The 22,844-nt window shown below is 46.9% G+C and overlaps 2 pseudogenes; one reads left to right on the forward strand and one right to left on the reverse strand.

Annotated features, from left to right (window-relative positions):
* The window catches only part of LOC146188972 (uncharacterized), a 31,629-nt pseudogene extending 21,388 nt beyond the window's left edge, over positions 1-10,241 (reverse strand).
* LOC146188973 (uncharacterized) lies at positions 2,834-22,844 on the forward strand (annotated as a pseudogene).

Here is a 22,844-nt window from a genome sequence, read left to right on the forward strand (position 1 = left end):
CTAGTTCAGTTATCTCCTCTAACGAATGCGTAGTTTTGAGCTCCCGAAGCAGGATCGCGTATTAACGTATGTGTTTTCCCTTTATAAGCGCCGAGTGATGGCATTAATGACATATATCTGTTTCTTGAGGCCGACTTGGTTCTGCGATGGCTGCTGCGGCACCGCCAGTTAAAAACAGAGGTGCGAGATACGAGCGGTACGAGATACCTAAAAAAAAAACCGACAACCATCGTTTCAACACGAAAGAGAGAAGAGAGAAAAACACTTTCACGAGTTTTGCGAAAAAGCGCGCCGTCACTTTTCCATTCCAGTTTTTTTTTTTCTTGCCCCCTTTGTTGGAGCGCGACGGCGGCCAGAATGCGGCCGGAGGAGGAGAGAAACAACCGAGCGCGCGCGCGCAAACACGTGCTGGAGAGCAGCGCGGAGCAGACAACAGCATGCTTTTCTATGCGGCGGCTAGCAGACGACGCGGCCGAGCTGCGCATAGATTTTGACGGGGTCTCCATGGAGGGCGCTGACGCACAGAGCGGCGCAGCGCCCCCTGGCCCAGGTTTTCTCCCCTATAAAGTCAACGTGTTTTAAGCGGTGTCGCCTCCATCTTGTTTGTTTACTTTTTCCTTCAATAGCCTCGAAACCGGTGCAGGCCTTGCCTGCCGCTCCTCAGCTAAACACGCTGGATCGAGGCTATATTATTTGCCTATCAGCTTCCGTTTCCGGGACGTCGCTGCTCGTCGCCAGAGTGCTTTTTTTTTCTTTTAGCATGATCGCGTAGCGAGTAGGCCTAGTCATGGTCGATGCGAGAACTACGTTCTGTCGCTACTGTGGCTCGCATTTAATTGAATCGACTTCAGTTCTTCAAGAAGCTGTTTCTGGATTTTATAAGGAGTTCTGTTTTTTTTTTTCGTGCAACGCGGCAGCGAGAAGGCACTCAACAGAGTCTGTGTTGTGATTCAGTGGTTGCTGGTTGTGGTGTGCCTCGGCAGTGGGAAAACCTACTCTGTTGATCTGATTTCAGTGTATTCAGTGTATATTAAAGAACTCCATCCATGTGGCCTAAATTCCCAGAGTCCTGCACAGCGACATCTCTCATGCCCAAGTCTCTCTGGGATAAACTCTACAAACCACTACTGTTTCAAATTTCAACACTAAATCAATGACATTTTCCTCCTGGCACATTTTTCAAACACACTGCCTGAAGCTTGAGTGCGTTTTGCTTTTTTTTTTTGTCTCCTGCTTTAGCTAGTTGCTCAGAAGCAGTATGTACTGAGTGCCGTGGCTGTCCAGGTCGGCGTCTTGCCAGGCTTGTGGGTTGCACTTTGATTTTTCGTCCTCGTCACCGGTCGGTAGCAGTTGCAGCCGTTATCCGCATCACAGTGGCACATGTGGCACTGCTAGTGGCTACCGTATTTATTTGTGCGGTGACTGTTTTTAACAGTGACCAGTAAGCTGGATTGTTTCCTGCTATGTAGGACTACGTGGTTGATGTGCGGGTGCGTGTGAAGAAGCACTTCCTCGCCGACTGTGAACTCCACTGTTCGTCTGCCCTCGTATTGGTTGCAATGTTCCAGGTGGGTGAGGTCTAAGTTCTGTCTGGCCTCCCTCAGAGTTCCGGCAAGGCGACTAGATATGTTCTGGGTGAATCTCGAATAACTGGGAGGCTTTGGTTCAGTGTAATTGGTAAAGGCATGTTCAATAGGACATCGAAGCTCACGACCACGAAGTATAGCCGCAGGCGTAAAACCAGTTAACCGTTCTCTTATTTTTGTTGGTCTGAAGGTGGTAGGGAGTAGTCTTTTTATGCTGCACTCCGAGAGGTTTTCAGGTGTCACCAAATATCCTGCCCGTAAAATATGTCACATTATTAGTGATCAGCTGTGCCAGAAATCCAAACTGAGTGAATGCGTCTAGGAGCTTATCCCCAGATTACAGTTCAGTTTACGCAGCGGGTATATAATTCTACCCATTTAGAAAAATGGTCAGACCCCAATAGCAAGTAGCGGTTTTCTTTCACTGATCTAGTAGGATAAGAGCCTATAATGTCACAGGCAACAATTTCCCATTTGTAACGGCTCTCCACAGGTTGGAAGAAGCCCGGTGGTTTCCCTCCCCTTGGCTTTGCTGTCTGGAATGTAAGACGAGTACGGACGTATGTCACGACATCCTTTTTATACGTTTTCTTGCCATCACTGTGGCCTACGAGGCGTGTGTCGTCAAAATACTCTAAAAAGGGCTTGCGGAGGCTCTTCGGTACAACACGGAATGAGAACTCACCATTGTCCATGTTGGCAGCGGGTTATATACCGTAGGAGTCTATGTGCCCATCCCACGCAGAACACCTGTCACATATATTAGTCTATAGCGAGGCTTGTCGCCACGCGTGTCAAACTCCGCATCTTCCCCGCGTTCACCATCGCCTCGCCCAGCAGCATGCAGCGCAGGTAAGCTGCCTCGTCGCACTGCCCCCCGGGGGAGGAGCGGACGGCCTCAACCAATACTGCCATAAACTTGGTGTCGATGCACGCAGGAAAGGAGAAGAAACGATTTGCCTGAAATTCACCGGTAGGCTTCGATAGCATTGAAGCGATCGTGTTGAATCTCTGTGTCACTTCCAAAGTCGGTTCCCCGGGCCGCGATTGTGCATTTACTCTCACGAACCTCATGGGAAGAGTGTCAGCATATGATGTTAACGTCGTGGGTATTACAGAAGTGGGGTCAACGACGTACTTGATACCCCCTAAGGTCAACGGGTCAGCCCAGCTCCAGGGTGTCATCTGGGATGGCGTTTTCGCCACGTTCTGGGTGACCATTTGGTCTAACGGGGGGAGGGGGGGGGGGTTCCCCCACGTTTAGGTCCATGGCCTGCGGAAGGCTCTGTTTCCAGTATGCCTGGGCAAGTTGTAGTGGCAGGCTCTGATTTTCATCTAGCTTGGTTTCTTGCTTTGTGTCTTCCATCGGTTTTTGTTGGTTTTGTTTTACATGGTGTCAAGCACCACCACAACTAGTTGAGCGAGGGGCCTAGAACCCACAGTGAATTGTCACTGCTTCCCAGCATAAATGCTATCCCAGAAAGAATGATTTTGACCCAAAGTTTCTGAATAGAGGGGGCGCTCATCCCGCCTCTTCAAAGCAGTCATAGCTGCCAGTAGGCGCTGTGCTTCCTGCATGCAGGATTGGTGCTGTCCAGGCCTTTTTGTATCCGGATGCACTGAGCATCACTTAGCTGAGCTTCGAGCAGCTGTTGACGGGAAACCAGTGTGCCCGATGCATTAACCAGGAGTTGCGGTGCTTGCTCACCACCTGCAGGCCGGACAAGGCGTCAGCTGCCTTGTTAAAGGTGCCTTTCTTGTATTCCATCCTGTTTCTATACCTCTGATGAGTGAGCGCCCAGCGGGCTAGGTGGCAGGTTGGGTTTACAACCAAGATAGTGCCTGATGATCGGTCTTAATCGTAAATTCGGCCCCATCTAAATACGTGTCGAACTTTTTTGGTGGAAATACAATCGCCAAGCACTCTTTCTTTGTTACCGTGTAGTTTCGCTCCGACGATGAGAGAGTGTGACTTGCAAATGCAAAGGGCCAAAGCTTCCCTTCATGCTCCTGAAGCAGAACAGCACTAATGACATAAGTCTGCACTTTAAAGGGCCGGTTTAGGTCCCGGGAGCTGCAGATGAGCAGTATCGGCGATAGGCGTTGACAGCACCCGAAACGATCCTTGCTTTGTTTTCGTCCAGGGCCAACACGGCCCTTTCCAGAGAAGCTGATGAAGGGGTCTCACCAGGTGCGCGCAGTTTGGAATGAAATGGTGGTAGAACCACCATGCCCAAGAATCGCTGCAGGCTCTAGGATCTCATATTTATAAAAGATGACGAAATTTCGAACGTAGAAAACAAACATTCTGCTTTCCCAGAGGTTGCAGCTAATGTTGAATATTGATTAATGCGTGTGGAACGCTTTGAAACAGTTCTTTGCACTTGATATACATAGGTGGACGTTGCACTTTTCGCATTTCATTTTTGCCCGACTTTGTCATATCTCATGTCATACAGGCCTCTGGGCTGTGAACTTTTTTTGCCTTTTGAGAGGCTGCAGGGGAGAGAATGATGATGGTCTTCCACATTTTCGTGGCATGTTAGTAGCATCAGCTTTCCACGATACTTAGAGTAAATTCAAGCAAATCCATCTTCTCTTTGCTTAGCCCTTGAATTTCAACATCGCGCCTGTATTCAAGCCACGAGTTAGTTACAGCCAGGTTCATGAAATGCGTGATGACTCGTAGTGTCCATTTTCGGCTGCGAATGGATGTACGGTACGAGCTTATCAAGAAGTCAGTCTTGTCGACACCTTCCATGCTTCTTCGGTTGTATTCCCGGACAACTGCGGGGCGCTTCACATTTACATATTTCCCGTCTGCTTTACTCCATCGAGAAACTTCATCCTCATCTTCAATGCCGAGGAAATTTGAGGCTAAGTTGACCGCCCTATTGTCCATCCATCTCGTGACGATGACTTTTCCATCGCTGCTCACCATGCCGTCAGAGGACCCTCGTCCCTCCTTTTTCATTTAGCCTTCTGGCTTCAGCGGGCATTTCTCTGTCCGATTTGATCGGATTGTCCCTGCAGCATATATTGTCTTCTCACGAAGCACTCGCAGAACAGGCAAGGAAGTAAAATAATTGTCAAAGAAAAGTTTATGCCCAGCACCATCTGGTATGCGCCTCGCAAGATGGAGGACAAAAGCTCCGGTCACACTGAAGTCCTTCTTGTCTGCTGGGATAAGTTCCGTAGTCGAACCTTGATAGACGAGGAAGTCGTAGATAATCCCCGAGGCACCGCATAACGTAGCTTTGGGCATCTTTCACGAAATGCGTCTAAAAGTGACCTGACCTTCCAGAGGCGATCGCTACTGATGTGGTTTTCATTCACATCAACAATGTGCAAGCAGTTCCTCAGCTTCTCAAACCGGTTTCGTGACATATTCACAATTGAGAAAAGCTCAGTTCTGAGTGATGGCTTCCAGTACAAGCAAAGGCGGGGGTAACGAAAGATGCCCATCGCCATATGCAATGAGATCAGCTTTCTGATTTCTTCTTCATCAGTCTCAACAGATTTTCCCTCTTGGGAAACAGAATACCTGTTTGTTTTGTCCGCAAGGTCAGCAAATATGCTCTTTGGCATATACTTGGAAAAATACTCATACGGGGTCGGTGGATCATCAGAATCATTCTCTTTATAATCACCAGACACTTCAACTTGGCTGCTGGCTTTTTGAAAGCTCTCCTGCTCCATCTTTCCTCCTGTGTTGCTTTCTCACCTTCATCATCGCTGGAGGAAGCTGACTGCTCCTCTTGTGCATCACTAGCACCGTCACACACGTCATCAAGAGCGTCATCCACGTCATCCTCTCCATCTTCTACCTCCGACACGTCACCATCCCTCAGAGCGGCAAACATGACGTCTGGATCCTCGAGGCGCACACCTTAATCGAAGCCGCTTTGCAGTTGAATAAAACAACCCGGTCAGAATTCTGGCTTCTGCAATAGAAAAAGAATCCAAGAGAATGTTGTCATTAGAAAAAAATGTTTTGCCTTCTCATGCAACACATCCGATGGTTTATAACCACTGAGCCCTGGTGTCCTTTATTTAGGACACGCACATCGCGGAGTGCTACGACAAATATATTAACAATTGAGAATCCTTTGTACAACTGTTTAGGCATAATCTATACAGATTCTTTAAATGTGCTTACGGCATTACATTCCAAAAATGCAGTTGAGCCTATAGTAGGGAACATCATTCACGGCATAGAAAAAATCACAACGCAAGGCCAAACCATAATCTTTTGCTGGGTTCCTAGCCATGTTGGGATAGATGGTAATGAAGTAGCCGACTCATGTGCTGCACAAGCTCGAACTAAGGAAATAAAGAAAATACCAATTCCCTACAAGGATTGTATTAAGTTAGTAAAAAGAAGCCTGATAGATAAATGGCAGAAAAAATGGAATAACGAAGAGCAAAATAAACTACGCACAGTAAAACCCATAGTAGGAGAATGGAAATCATGCACACAGAACAAACGCTTCAGTGAGGTGATTTTGTGCCGTCTTCGAATCGGACATACACATTTGACACACAATTTCTTACTCAGAAAAGAGCAAAACCCATTATGTGAAGAATGTGGAGGTGAGTTAACCGTGAACCACATTTTGAGCAAAACCCATTATGTGAAGAATGTGGAGGTGAGTTCACCGTGAACCACATTTTGATCTCATGCACAGAACTTGAACAGTTAAGGAAAAAATATTTCGCTCCATTCTATAATGAATGCATCCCATTCCACCCCTGTTTACTATTAGGAGACAACCCGCTTGTTAAAATTTCATCTGTTTGTAGTTTTCTTAAAGAGTTAGGGATTCTAAATCAGCTGTAATTTTCTAAACTTTTCATTTTCACTCATAAAGAAGCTCAGCAACCTAGTATTTCGGACAACACATTTTTTTAGGTACACCTCGCAGAAGAGGATTCGAAACAGTGTAGAGAGGGTATTCGGCATTTGGAAAAGGTGCTTTCTAAGCCTTGATATGAAATTGCAGATGAAGACATTCACTTCTGCACTGGTAATAACAGATGTGCTGCCTTTCACAACCTAACCTGCAGGATCCAATCCCTCCCAATGTCCAGCCTTCCACCATCACGCTGCCCTCTCCTGCTGTGCATCCTGCCGTACCCGGAGACAGCTGCACAGCCACAGGACACCCAAAATGGATTCAGAGTCCGTAACTTGATTGTTCGACAGCACTTTTCATCCCCATAATAGTCATCTGAAGTTTATGCCACTAATCATACAGGGCCAAGGTATGCGTATGACAAGGAGAATTGCTGGCTACATACCAATATTCACATATTAGTCACACTTCATGGGAGGACTCGGGATATATCGTAACCCTTCCGATACATGTAAAGTATGGCAATTTAGTTTTCAATATAATCAACCTAGGATGAGAGAAGCCTGCAGTAAACTTTTAGTGATTCTTTGGGTTTGGTTGATCCTTGATTGATAAAAAATTACCATACCCAACCTTCTTCAAGCATCGGAAGGTTTCATTGTATAATGTGTTTATTGCAAGTCAGCATCATTGCTTGCTGCCGCATAATCGAGCTACTCAGATCAAAAAGGCCGAACTTGACTTATTGCTGCACCAGTCATTTATTCATCCGCATGCGGAGAAGGTGGTCATTTTGCTTTTGCTGTTTTTCATCAGAATCAGCTTGCGGCTGTGCTTCAAGCTCTTTTTCGAGAGCTGTCCGGCGTCTGTTCGCTGGGTGGGGCTGTGGTGGTGCCGTAACCCTAGCAGTAGGTTACGGAGAGGAATGCCGTAAGTGTTGCAGTCCTGGATACATTTTTCCTGACAACTGCCGACAGTACCTGCGCTCAACGAATACATAGCTGCTGTGACTAATGGACACATTAGAGAGAAGCGCAAGTTTTACTGTGCGTTATAGCATGCGATGAGAAGGCAACTTACCTGTACGGAACAACTCCTTTGCGTCCGTGGCCTTAGCTCTATGCCACTTTTCTTTAAGGTTTTCCCAGCATTTCCGAAGCTGCTGGCTGCAGCAAGGCCGCACACCGTGCCGGCTGTTAAACTGAAGAGCGATCTCCCACTTTTTTTTTTTCTGGTGCACAGAAACTGTGTCCGTGCGCTTGTTTTCGATGGTCTTTTTTGTGTCACCAGATCAATTAGTAGCGCTCGCTCTCCTTCGGTAAAGTTAATCTTCCTTTCTGATGCCATTGCAGAAAAAATACACTGACAGGCTACAGTATAAAAAAAGCATGAACTTGATGAAATCAGCTGACTTTGAGGAGGAGTGAGTGAGTGAGTGAGTGAAAACTTTATTGGATATTTCAAGGGTTTCGCGGTTGTGAATTCTCCGTCGCCTTCTCTGGCGCTGGCGACTTGAGGCTTCTCGTCAGCAAGGAAGGCTCCACTGAGTCGTGCTGCATCAGTCGCGTGCTGCACTAAGGCCCTTTGGGTCGCGAGCTCGCCGCTGGTGAGCCGACTCTCCCATTGCTCCGCACTCGGGTCTTCGTGTTGGTGGAATGCTTTGTTGCGTTCGCATTCCCACGTGATATGATAGTGTAGGTGTGGCATCGCACCAAGGGCACTGTATTGTGTCGGGAACATTAAATTAAGTATGTGTAGGTTAGGAAAGGAGTTGGTCTGTAATCTGCGCCAGCCGGTCGCTTCCTCCTTTGTTAGGGCTTTGTGTGGTGGTGGATATCTAATTCTAGCTCCCCTATGCAAGTGCAAGATCTCTGCGTATCCCCCCTCGCAAGCCTGTAGGCGGAGCTCCGGAGCATTTGACTGCCCTGCTCGGAATGCATAACCTCGAGCTAGGCTGTCTGCCCTTTCGTTCCCCCCTATGCCCGTGTGGCCCGGGATCCAGATTAGGTTATGCCTGGGTTTCTCCTCGGCGGAGGTTGTCCCGCTGAGTATTTTAAGGGCTGTTCTGCAGATCCTGCCCCTCATGTAGTTCCTGCACGTCTCCTTCGAGTCCGTCAGTATGTTGAGAGATCGGCCCGTTCTGTAGCCTTCTGCTGCCGCCAGCGCGACGGCAATCCGCCTTTTGCGCGAGTTTTCTGCGCATGCGCGAAGCCCCAGCGGCGACTGATGAAAACACACTGAGCGGTGTCGACTGCGCTTCTCGTCGCCGCACTCATAGCCAACGCACGGGGCTGGAGGCGCGGTCACGTTCACAGCCTCGGTAAAACGATGCCAACCACCTGTGCCGCTTACGGCTGCCACTCTCGAGGCGTGCCAGGATGCAAGACGTGTTTTGTTAGGTTTCCTTCGGCGAGCCGCAACCTGCAACGGTGTGAAGCTTGGATTAGGGCAACCAAGCGTCAAGACGTGAATGGGCGACCTTGGCAGCCGACTGCGTGCTCTCGACTGTGCGAAAAACACTTCGTTACAGGTATGTATGCATCTAAAGGAAATGTGCATGATTAAAAGTATCTACCGGAGTTTGCACCAAGCCTATAACCCACCAGTGATAGCCGCAATGAGCATTTGTTCGGCGCGTCTGATGGCGATGTATTTTGTCGTTTGTTTTATTTATGTGCGAAGGGGCCGGGTAGCGCAGATATCACAGGGGGCTATGTGCGCTAGACCGTAATATTTAGAATGTTTTATCGCGACTGCCGCCTGACTAAAAAGAAAAAAAAGGGTGTTTGTTGTGATGCACCGCCGAGTGGTTGAGCACACAGCACACAGGCACATCTTTCGTGTACTACATTCATTTTGTTACATATGAATTTTTTTATTTACCTTTATTTAGCGAGCCGAGTGGTTGAGCACACAGCACACAGGCACATCTTTCGTGTACTGCATTCATTTTGTTACATATGAATTTTTTTATTTACCTTTATTTAGCGAGCCGAGTGGTTGAGCACACAGCACACAGGCACATCTTTCGTGTACTACATTCATTTTGTTACATATGAATTTTTTTATTTACCTTTATTTAGCGAGCCGAGTGGTTGAGCACACAGCACACAGGCACATCTTTCGTGTACTGCATTCATTTTGTTACATATGAATTTTTTTATTTACCTTTGAGTCCACACACTGACCAGCGGCTTTCCACGTTACACCATTGCTGGCCAAGTCTTCGATCTGCTTGACGAACGTCCTTAGGAGGAGGTTCATGTTGGGATGACTTTATCCATACCACAAATCTGACACAAGAACATTTTTGTGCTGCAGCTGCGGCGGCAGGTCACTGTCAGCTGCACAGGCCAAATCGAGAATTTGGAAGACTTAAAACACAGGGCTTCCATCTGCATTAAAGCTCAATAAAGTCAGATTGCTTTTCGAGGGCAATTTCTGCCTGAATTCCTTGTATACTGACCCGTCAGTGATGTCTGACATTAAGTCTGTGTCTGCAGCGAGGTTTTGATTAATGCATTGCAGTCTTTCATGAAGCGCGTTGGCAACAGAGTTTTCAGCAAGCAGTGACAACAGTCCTTGCAAAACAGTCCTTGCAGTAGTTATAGTAAGAGTGAAACACAGCACTCTTAATCCCAGCTCCCACATACTTCTTGAAGCGATATTTTGTCGCAGGTGTATCATGTCTATCGAGAATGTGAATAATCAGTTTCTGTAGCGCTTCGACACCTTTCCAGGCCAGGTCAAACTCGATGACAAAGTTCAGTGCCAGTGCAAGCAAGTCACTACACTGCATCCTATCCGATGAATCGGTTTCTCTATTGTTGGATGGCTGTGCCTGATGCATCTCGAAGTGTGTGCCGCCATGAGGATCGATAGAATGTGACGTCTCGCGGCCTTCACCACAATCCAATGGATCACTTTCAGGGTATTGCATACGATGCGACGAATCGATACCTGTTACCGGATGGCTGCGCAAGATTTGCCTCTGTTACCCCGCTGTCAGGAGCTTGCATGCACCACGACGTCTTTGTGTCTTCTCCACAATTTGAAGGTGGGGAATCACTTGACGAGGACGTCGAAGGCGTTGCAGGTACAAGCGTAGCGTCAGGGCTTGTCCAGCAGGCTGTGAGCGCACAGACCTCCGCAGATAAGTTGTGGTAGCATACGGCCACATTTTTGTGATCTAACCAAGGGAGACCAAGTGCCCAAAACGCGACGCAAAATATCAATTCAGCAGGAAACACATTTGAGAACTACTAGCGTATGCATATGCCCTCGTGAAGCACGCCAAAGCACGCGACGTAGGGCTTATAAAGATTACTAACGTGATTGCCCGTTCAAAAGGATGCCAGCATGCGGCCATATCGCCTTGTGTCCACTGTTGCAGTTGTTGCAGTGAACGCACGTCAGTCGTGTGAAGTAAATGATGTTTGCTCTTGTGCGGTTTGTTCACGACATCGACCGAAAACTGTATGTCATACCAACAAAGGATATATTGAATTTTCAACCAAAGGAGAAGACTGATTTCAATAAGCACACTGCTTACACTGCATTCTGGCAGGACCCTGCTGATGAAGACAGCGGCAATTACAGCGCCCAAATCCTCATGCTTGGAGGTAGGACTGAATTTTGTATCAGATTTTGTCACTGCATGGGCTAATTATGTGCGCACTTCCCACTGCAGACGGAAAATGAAATTAAAGACAAAATGGTGGCAAAAAAAAGGCCTCTGCCTAAAATCCCCGAGGCTGCAGAGGAGTCGTTGAGTGATGAAGCCGCAGAGACGCCAGCCCAGAAAAAAATGAAGAAACAGCTTTTGTTTTGGTGTTCAAGAAAAATACTAATCTTTCCACGAATTATTTGCAGCCCCAGAAAAAAATTTGGCGCCAAGCTAGTACGGAGACCTCTAGTAGTGAGGATTCTCTGTGCGCGAAAAGCGAGCTCCAAGAAGCTTTGCGCCAAAAGGAGCACTGGAAAAAAAGCCAAAGAGCTGCAACAGGAAAACCAGTTCCTGAGAGGACAAGTCACGACATTGCAGAGATGCTTAGAAAGCAACATTTTTCAATGTAATGCATCTTACTGCTTTTAAAATCCTACTGGTTTATGTTTGGCTCTCATTGTTATATTTGCAAACATATCTCTTCGTACAGTGGAAGACAGACAAGGGACAGCAATGCAAGGGGGTGCAAGAGGCAGTGCAGGTTTGTTTGATTTTCATAATGGTAAGCATTTACCATCACTTCCAGATGAATATAGATCCCACTGCAGTGTAAAGTCTCCTTGCTTACCTCGCGAAAAGGTTTTGCATATGCAAAATAATTTTTTACTTTTGCCCTTGTACATGAAGGGAGCAAACATTTCATTTCCACGATGTGACAAAGCATTTTGAATGCTGGAGCTTGGTTTGTATTAACTGTGTTCACGACTACCATACATATATCTAAATTCATCACCTGTAGTGGAACATAAGGCAGGGAACATAGCTTTGGGTGCATGTCTATATTCTATTGTGGACGTGCTTTCCATGGACCAAGGTTTTTAAGAAAACCTAACCTTTCCAAGGTTCCATTTCATGTATGTCACCTTTTAACACTGAAGTATCCCTCAGGTACTTGATTAAATTGTTTGATGCATGGAAAGTCATGCACAAATATCTGCTTTACATTGCAGCAGGAAGACAAGATTTCTCCTACCTGGATGGTGGCTCTGTGAGTGGCAGTGCTGCTGTCTCAACTTCAAGTTGTGCTTTTTTGCTGTCATTTTTTATGCATAATTGTGTAAGCCATTGGGCAGCAGGGAAAAAAGTTTCATAAACAAGTTGTCTTTTTTAATTTTTTCTCTTTATCATGTAAATTTCTGAGTTCTCACATTATGTACAAGTTGTATAATGTGAAAATCGATGAGCATGTAGTGTGTGCACTTTGTTTTAAGCTGCATTGCAGGTTGAAATGTGAAAACTTATGTATCGTGGCTGCTTTTGTTTGCCTTCATAGTAATATCTTTTGTAGGCTCTGTTTAAACTTCATCACTACCATTCCTCGCAGTTTGTCGTCCAAGGTATACCTAATACGTACAGATTTAAAAGCTATACAGTGTATATCATCAGAATGCCATAAGTTTAAATAACTGTGCATGCTCTGAACAAGGGTTAAAGGGGTACGTCTCAGTTCGCAGGTCGAGCCAACGTTTCGACAAGTGGGTAAAAAGAAAGTAGATGAACAAGTGTGGAGGGGCGGATGGGTGAGAAGAAAGTAGGTCATGAAGTTTCAGTTGTCATAATTAAAAGTCAACTTTCTCGACACTACGGTATGAGTGGAAAATGGAACAGAAAGCCAACGGGTAGGCAACAATACCTAGATTTTACGAGTTATCATTCGAGACATTGTAAGCAAGGAATATTTGTAGGACAGGTGGCACAGCTTAGAACAATATGAAGCGATGATAATGACTGCCTAAACGAATTACATTCATTGAAAGCAACACTAATCCAGAGGAACTATCTCGATAACTTCCTTAATATGGCCTGTGAAAAAGCAAGCAATTTAAACCGCAACGGATGCTCACGAAACGACCAAAAGCCAACACTGAACGCCAGCCTTCTTTAGTAACTAAATACAGTAAAGCCCCATTGTTACGTTCCTCACTGCTGCGTTTTCCCGGCTGTTTCATCCGGTCCCGGCATTGCTCCCGTAGGATCCACTGTATTGGGATCCTTGTTACATTGTAGCTGTAAAAACCTGCATGATACGTCGCAATTGGTCACCTCGAACCCGCCTGAGGCAACGCGCGCTGACCACCATTTTGACTTTTGAAGAGTCTTGGCTAGACTTGGCTATGGAACTAACTTCAAGCCGCACGCGAGTTGGAGAGGCCGCCACTAGATGGCCATCTGCCTCATGAACGTCGGCTCGGTGGCGTGCACTGCCACTGCCCGATTCAAAGGGTTCAGCTTCATCCATCTATCCGTCGAACCAGTCCACGACAAAGCCGGTCGTGAACCAGTCGAACTAACCCTTGTCCTGTGTATCCGACAATCGTGATCTGACGTTCTTCGATGGCGTCGCGGAAGGGCTTTCCCTGCAGGAAAAGCTGGACTCACTCAACGCTGTCGACATGCAGCCAGCACGGAAAAGAATTGATATTGCCAAAGACCTTGGTCTGCCACCATCGACGCTTAAAGGTCCACGGAAACGGCCCCCAAGAAACCACTGATAAACGTGTTCAGTGTGTAGAACACATCCTTTTGAGCGTTAACGCAAAGTATAACTCCTTGGAACAAAGCCAGCGATTTATTATTAATTTTTAAAAACAGCGTTTTTTGAAATTCGCGGGCAGAGAGATTGTCGCTTGGCGGTGTCGCATGGAACTATTACCTAGTCCCGTGACGTCACGGGTTGGTTGACTGGCAAGGCTTGCTAGAAGCTGCCATTCGCTGCGGTCACTGCAACCATGACGTCACGGACACACTTCCGGTAGCTGCGAAAGTCGTCTGCTCGTGCGCTGCTCGAACTCTGTGCGGGCTGTTACACAGCTCGCCGCCCTTATCGGTTAGGTGGCCATTGCCGGCGCAGTGGTTACGGCGCTCGACTACTGTTCCCAAGGACGCGGGATCGAATCCTGGCCTCGGCGGCCGCTTTTCGATGGAGGCGAAAAGCAAGGCGCCCGTGTGCTGTGCGATGTCAGTGCACGTTAAAGAACCCCAGGTGGTCGAAATTTCCGGAGTCCTCCACTACGGCGTCTCTCATAGCCTGAGTTGCTTTGGGACGTTAAACCCCACAAACCAACCAACCAACCAACCATTAAGTGCAACAACCGAAGCGACGCAGGGATCGGCAGAACGAAGCTGCATTTACAAATATCTTATTTATATAACGTGGTTTCAGGAGTATCGGAGTGTCGTCCGACGAGGCGTCAACAGCACGGTCAAGCACCGCACGATGGCAGCACCTCCTCGACCGCCGTAAACACCGCCGTTGTGGCCCCTCCTCCCGCATACCGTTCGCGAAAGACACGGCGGATCGTTAGCACCGATGTCCGAAATAAAGCGTGCTAAAATTTGTTGGCGTCTGGAATACTGAGCCGAATATCAAGTATGAAGCCCTCGTGAGGCTCGCTGACCAGCAGCAAATTGCTGGTAAGAGCGATAGCCGTGATACAAGCTAGTTTCTGCTAAAGCCAGCTGCCGCTGGTGCATTTCGGCTGATTCGATCTGCTCGTACTAGCTCTGCGATTAATGCGTCGGCAGAGTTAATCCTATAGTTATTTTACTATGGCAGGATAGGAATGACTATAAGGCAGTTTCATAAGTAGACGATTTACGACAGCGTTGATCATGTTCTAAAGTGTCGACCGCCGCGGCTTCGAAGAGAAACAATAGGCCTAGCGACGACTAGGGACGGTCACGCACGGCGCCGGCGTTCGCCGCGCTCGCACGTTCCACCCCCGCGGTAATTGTGTAACGTACCTCAGCCTGCTCGCGGCATCCCGTGCTGCAAGCGTTGCAAACTCGTGTACTTTCATAGCTAAGGCCGCGTATTTTTTGACGTTCTGCTCAGCAACAAGCCGTTCAAACGATACTGTAGGCAAGACAAGGCTTCGGTACGCAGTCGCTGCGCTGTCGGCCGTATCAAAGACGTCGGGCGGCACCATAATCTATACATCGATCTTTAAACGTGATACAGTGGGCAAATGAATAACTTTGTGAAGCAGACCCACTCGTACGTTTCGCGCACTCGGGCGCCGACGAGTAGCTTCCGTCAACAGACGCCGTCATAACCTCGGTTAACGCCGCAAACCGAGGTCGTCAATCTCGGTTTGCGGTAACCGCGGTTAGTGGTGCAACCATGGTTTGGTCCGCCGTGTAACATAGGATAACCACGGGTTTGCGGTTACACTAACCGTCGCTGCGCGAACTGGCGAGCTCCTCAGGCGTGTGCGAGCGAGGACGGGTTGGCGCGAGCACGCCAGCGAGCGAGCGCGCGGCAACCGGAAGTTCGTCGAAGTGACGTATGTCTGGGCGGAGCTTTGAACTTGCTTGTATTCTTTGTTTTTTTATGGCTCCCTTCGGCGTACGAGTTGAGAGGGAAAATTGGAAGGGTCATTTTTAATCGCCGATATCTCTGGTGTTGCAGAAGTTAGATCGAAAATTTTTGCGGGAGAATGATGGGTGGTTCAATAACTATCAGTGTTATGGCGTTATTTACCCTTCTTTGTGACCCCTTTCTGGGGACCTTTAACAGCATCGTCTCAAAGCGTGCCGAGGTTGAAGGCAAAGCAGTGCTTTTCGGCCCGAAAGCTAAGCAGGCTCGTGGGACCAAGTATGGAAACTCTTCCGACCTGGTTCAAGCAAGCTCGCGCTGCCGGCGTCAACTTTGATGGCAGCATTTTGCGCGAGAAGGCAGTGGACATCGCCGACAGACATCACGGACTTTGCGGCGTCGAAGGGCTGGATCGACAGTTTGCGGAAGAGGCACAGCATCGCGTACAAGACAGTAAGCGGTGAATCAGCAAGTGTGAACTTGGTAACAGTCGGCGATTGGAAGGCCACACTATCTGCTATACTAATTGAGGGCTATGCGCCTTGTGACATCTGCAACGCTGATGAAATGGGCTTTTTTTTTTTGGGTGCATTCATCGAAGTTCCTAAGCCTGAAAGGAGAAGCGTGTCACGGAGGCAAAAAACAGCAAAGAGCGATTGACGGTGCTCCTTTGCTGCAACATGGATGGTTCCGATAAGTTGAAGCCATGGATAATCGGCAAATATCGGAACCCGCGGTGCTTGAAGGACACTCGCCTAGGGCAGCGCCGCGCCCATTTGCGGCCTTCGTTTGCAGTAGCACGCACTACGCATGCGCCAAGCTAGCTCAGCCCGTTTTCAGACAGAACGTCTGGCGCTTTTTCAGCGTGTTGCGAACCCTCTGCGTGCGGCGGCTGACGTGGCTATGGCGCCTGTTGACGTTAGGAAGCGGCAGATCTCTCGTTTTTTGCGAGTCATTATGCTGTACGTACGGCGTAGCGTAAGATATGGCGACTGTGGACGTTAAGAAGCTGCAGTTTTTTTTTTGAGGGAGTCGTTTATCCTTGCATGTATGAAGCTATCACGCTTTCCAATGATTTTGTGGCTATGGACTGGCGTGATAAATCGAACGAGCCATCACAGGCACTCTGCCAAGTTCACTCCCCGCCACCGCAAGAGCTATCATAAGGTAAACACGCCGTGGTGTTATCGCTGCGCAGCATCTTGGCACGCTGCCGAGAGATGAGCTGTGGATTAAACAACCGAAAACGGAGTGGTGCGCGCCATCGACATGCAAGCGAAAACGCTCGCGATTTCTGCCGCGGTGACACAGAAACCTTATTTTGAGCTGCCGCGGCGGCTCGAGCGGCGACAGGGACACAGTGCCGACAAGTTGAAAATTTTTCGCTCTGTCGCTGCTGTTCATCGCTGAGATCGCTCAATCGCTTGCATGTGAGCCAGCTGGCCTTAACGCTTTTTCAAATTCTTGGGTGCAAAAGTGGAGGGTGCATTATGGGTGCGGGTTGATTACGCAACAAATACAGTATCATTTTTTCGCATCGTAAGTGCCGTCACAAACCGATTTCTGTACACCGAATTATCGATATATCAAACTATTTTGCGATCCCCTTCGAGTTCGGTATATCCGGGTTGGACTGTGTGTGGTTTCAACACGATCATTTCATACCTCACGGGCATTGTGGCCACTCACACAAGTTAACATGGCTGAAATCTTGTCTGTAAGGGACCTATTGTCCCATATGTTCCTCTAATAAATGTTATGATTACTGAAAAACATCTTGCATAGTTTTTGCATTGTTTCTGTGAAAGAAGCTCAGTTATTCATTCTTTTAACTGATGCCTCCATTTCACACCCTACTTTTGCTATGGCCTCAATAATGTCATTTTTACCTGCTTCTTATAGCAGCACGACAGCTGTAGGGTGGCTAAAATGAAATGGTTTTTTTCATATAATGATCCAATGTAATACAAATGTCCCCGAACAGGTCGAATTAACTTGAAATTGATGTACGCTCTCAGTGTGGATAAGAGCACCTACATTGATCACATTGCACAGTTGCTTATTGGGCAAAGCTACACTTTTTGTGTGCAGTCGTGGTCAGAAGCAGGTTGAAGGTTTATTTCCACGAATGGTGCTAGGACAGCGGGGGGAAAAACTGTATAGACAGCTTGAGAGGTCTGGCTTTCTCTTGCAGAGCAGCATTGATGGTGGTGGAGTACATCAAACTAAATTTGAGGAAAGGAAAACATTCGGTACAAAGAAAGACATGTATGTGCAGGCCTAGCAGCCGCCTCTCGGCGAGTTGGCGCGCCCATTGAGTGTTCTGCCGCTACACGACTGTGCAGTGGCACTCTACGAAGCTGCCTGTGCATTGGTGCGTGAAAATGCCAATCGTATTCCTGGATATGAGAGCGTGGTAAGGAGGGGCAGATTCAAATCTTCAGCCTTCCATCCAAAAGTGGTTCAAGGGGCGTCTTCAGATATCTGCCGAAAAGGCATGCTTAATTGCACTAGCGTACATCGGCTCGCAGATTACGCTATTGGAGACAAGTTTGATGTCGCCGAATCGTCGGTGCATGCTTGCGTGACTCGAGTAATCTACTTTCTGCATGCGTATCAAGGCTGGTTTCCTTGCAGAGAGCGGTGGCAAGGGCCCAAGGAATGCTATTGGATGCATAGACGGGTCGCATATACAGATACTGACTCCAAGTGAATCGGCACAGTCCTACTTCAACAGAAAAAAGTGGCCGTCAATCATTCTGCACGTCTTGAGAGAGGGCCCATACTCGGGGACAGTGCGTACCCTTTGATGGCATGGCTCATGACCCCGTTCAGGGAAGCAAAGAGTGGTGATTGAAAACACTTTTGGACTGCTCAAACAGCGCTTCAGGCGGCTGTTGTACCTTGTTGATGCAAAAAGTGTTCCACAGTGCTGCTACATAGTTATGGGTGCGTGCGTGCTGCATAACCTGTGTAATGGTGAACGGGACTTTCTGATTTTGACAGCAATGCTCCAGGTTACAGCCAGAGCCTGCGAGAATTCATCGCCAAGGAGCAGTGTTAGAAGCATACCTTGGCCCTGTGAATGCACACTGTAGTGTTGCACACAGAAGCCATGGTTTCATTGAAAATAAATGCAACGTGCTGTGCTTATAAAATAGTTTTATTTGTTTCCCTGTTTTCAAGGATATTCATAAGGTGGTCAAACTGCTCCATCCGATCATTGTGCCTCTCCTGTTTGGCTTGCTCCTACTTCCTTGCTTTCAATTCTTCCTTTCTTGACTCTTCTCGATGGTCCTTTTTTTGCTGATTTTGTAGAGCGTTGTGACTTGCTGCACTGTTTTCGCTTTTGCGTAGGCCCATTCTCTACCGGTACTGGCATGTTTTCTTTTTCGATAGGTGCTTCTACAGTGCTTGTCCTATAAAACATGCACATAAAGGGGCCACATCAGTTAACATTTTGTATTTCACTTACTCTGCACTTCCACTGGGCAGAATTACTCTGCCGGGTTCGAGGAGCAACCTCGGATTGACGCTATGTTCTTTCTCGAGGACTGCAGCACATTCTCTGCATGATACACAATTGATCAGTACCACTGCACAGCTCCAGAAACAACAGCAACTTAACTACCCTTCATGCTCGCAGGTTGCCCGATGGCGCCAGGAAGAGCGGTTGTTTTTCTTTGTATTTTTATACGCCGGGTCAAGACTTCCATTTGTTCTCTACTTGAACTGGCGTTAGTGAACATTGGAACTCAGTATTTATGAGTTCTGTTAGCTTCTGCCACAGCAGCTTCCTTGTTCTAAACAAAATAGACAATAGCAACATTACTTTGTGTCATGTTTTTACTTTAAGTTCTTTTTTTCTTACAGCACACTAATACAAATAGGTATTATTTATTAGACCATGCATTCACACCTTAGCTGCCATGCATTTTAAGCAAACTGTATGGGCTTAAATCTGATGTAATATTCAGTATTGATGTAATATTTAATACAGTAGGTTGCTGCCACGCTCCGTAGCATGTCAACTCGCTTGTGCTCGGTAGCAATCGATGCTGGTGTTCTCCGCGCCGCCCTGACCCGCTCCTGCCAGACCCGCCTCCAGTTCTGAGGGGCCGAGTAGCCGGCCCTATACTATTTAAATTAGCCGCCAGCTGGGTTCATAATCTCCGCCTGGTTTCGGCGGCTATGCTGTCATCGGCCGCGTGGGCCAGTGCAGGGTGATAATGTATGACATTAAGCATAGTTTCCAGTTGGAGAGCACTGCAGCGCAGCGCATATGCTCCGCGCTGCTCGCTGTCGGACATGCTGTCTACACTTTCGGATTCCATTTTCGATCTGGCACTTCGTAGAAATAGCAGCGGCTGCAGCAGCCGTACTGTGCCTTTTGAGCATGACTGCATGTGTTGCTAGACTATGAGATAAAGTTGTTTGTGTATAAGAGCACAATTTACGAAAGCAACATGGCCGACAATCACCATATTCCTAGCCAGTCACCTTCATTGCACATTTTCATAGCACGCATGACATGGCTTTGTAATGAAAGGAAGCTTTCTTTTCAGCGAGCAATTTATATACTAGTTGCTGCACGCATCTTGTAAACTCAGTCATGTACTGTTGGTGCACGACAATGTTCTGCTGGCGCAGAGAAAATGTTAATAAAGACGGCTCGAAATAGTTGCTGCAGAACAAGCGACTTGTGCTCTGGGTAATGAAAAGTTTATTTTGCATGTGCCAGAGTAAATGTAATTACTGTGCCCAGGGCACAAACCAACGAAATGAATTTTTGTGTGTTAGCGCGCTTCCCGTCCTCTGGTTTGGTTTAATTAATACCACATGAAAATGATTTTTATTTCCAGCTGGATTATGAAACCGAAAATGTTTCCAGCTGGAAATATTTCCAGCTTGAAGCATTTCCGGTTTTATAATCCAGCTGGAAATTGGTAACTTCTAGCTGGAGGTAGGTTGCTGGAATGTGGTTGTGTGGTGTTTTAAAAAATGAAAACAGTTGTGATTTTCATACAGTACCATTTACTGGCAACGTATACAGCTGCAGTATACAGCTGCAGACCTACAGATCCTTGGATAATGTTCTCTTCGTGTCCTGAATTCTTTCACTTAGCGTGCGCATCACACTTATCTTTGCCTATGAAGTGTCGACGCCATTCACTTTACCCCAGTGGGCCAGGCAACCTGCAACAAAACAGTATATATGGGCACAGCGAGTAATATTCACAGAAGCCAGTCAAAGCACAGTAAGCTGTAATACAAAACACTAGTTCAATACGGCACCCTCACCTGACCATTCGTTTTGATCAGGTGCATCCACATCAGCATCTGCAAGATACAATAGACCATGTGACGACACCTTTAGCAAAATTAAAACTCGTGTGTTCACCTTAACGAAGTCTGTATGTGACGAAATCTGAAAAACTCACAAAAACTTGCTTACAGTCAGATAGCCTCCTGGCCTTTCTCCATTTGGTTTGTCGGCCAGGGTAGCTGGTGCTGCGACGGGTTGCTACGGGAGTTGCTGCGGCCATGGTTGCTGTAGCAGCCACGGGGGCTGCGGCGGCCATTTGCGCCATGCCTGCAAGTTTGAAGTGCAACAATAGTAGCATCTCACCTTTTTTGGCCCACATAAGTGCAGGCTTTCAAGCAACGTCATTTTACAACTGAAGGCCATAGCAGCATGTCCACTAAGATTTTCTGCAGATTTACCATGCTTGCTACCTTCTGTAGCATCTGCTGGACTGAAAAAAAGAATAAATTTTTAGAATACCTTCAAATCTTTGGATGATACCAGGCTTTCATCCGAGCTCGAAGTATTAATGTCATCATAACTCTTCCTTTTCTGCCAATGATGAAAGTTTTGAAATACCAAATAAGCATTGTGACATAGAACCATGTTTACACAGGGCTTTTAATTGAGTCAAGATGTTCTTATGCCATGTGTAAATCACAATTAGCATTGCAGACATTACTTGATGAATTAAAATGTTATCCAACACGTTTAAGCAGAGAATTGAAGGCGAACGGCTCGTTATTGTAGAATTTAAAGGAGCGAACAGTCTACGAGTCCAAGGCAATCGTTGGGGATTTTTTTTATGTTTTGTTCTTACAACAGTTAGTCTCGTGATGATTTTTAGGGATAAAGAATATTAAATGCAAAGCGGAAGGAAAAACAATACACCGATGGTGGGAGTTAGCCGCACTTCATAGAGGCACCTGCCAGTCGCCTGCAGTGTGTATGCCAACGGATAACTGCAATGTCATGAGAAGCCATTGATGTGACTGGTTCGACGGCCTTTTTGAGTGGCATTTTTTTGCTTCTGCATTCTTGAGCTAACTGTACCTCTCAATTGTCTGTAAGGTGGTACTATAAATTCAAAAACTAAAAAGCAGCAAAACTATGACTGAAGTTGCCAGCATCAACTGTCATCTACTATCGTAGGAATTTATCTCACCTTTTCGCTGAAGCTGCATGTTCCAGCAGCGGATGCAGCTGCATTGTTTGCCAACAAGTGTTGTACATATTTTCCAAGCACAGCTGAAAACTGCGTTTTGTTTTGTTGTGGCTTGGTACTGTCGTCTTTACTTTGCATCCTGTTGCAAGGAAATGTTATAGCAATGATAAAACATGGAGTAAGGGATAATGCATGAACAAAAGCACTAACACATGCTACATCGCCACAAGCACAAAATACAGCTGCTACAGAAAGGTCACGTTTTGCAGCCTTCTTAGCAGCAGACATGTCATCTTTGTCTTGTCAGATTATTACCCACTATTAACAGCTCAATCATCAGGGACAGGAAGCATTTAAAAAGAATGCATAATGCTTATGTGCACGTAATAAGGTGATGTTTAAGAGATGCATGCACTTGCTATTCGCGCGACCCGGAGCGACCGATGATAGCTTTTGTCATGCCATCTCGTGTCAGTCGATCTCGCTCACTCTTCAACGATCCATTACATTATTCCATGCATGTAATTCCGTATAATCCAGGAATAATTGGCAGCAAGCAACAGCAACCAAATTACAGATTTAAACTGCCAGTTTTCTCATTCACACCTGGTCCAACTTATTCAATAAAATCTGTGTTGTGGGGATCGCTGCATACTGACTGCATGCGGTCGCAGTTATTCACGATTGCAAAAACTAGGAAATGTGGGCCTGCACGAAAAGGGTCGAACAATTTGTTCACTTACTGGCAAGCTTCAGAATTTGCACGACATATTCTGCGCTGTTCTCTTCGTCCTCCGGGTCGTCCCAGTAAGCACTATGTCTTTTTTTTTTATTACGTCTTTAGTTCTGCTTACGGTAGGCGTTTACCTTGCGGCAGAACTAAGTTGC

The sequence above is a fragment of the Amblyomma maculatum genome, chromosome 5, assembly GCF_055883805.1.
Source record: "Amblyomma maculatum isolate TAMU_Amacu chromosome 5, ASM5588380v1, whole genome shotgun sequence".
Taxonomy (NCBI): Eukaryota; Metazoa; Arthropoda; class Arachnida; order Ixodida; family Ixodidae; genus Amblyomma; species Amblyomma maculatum.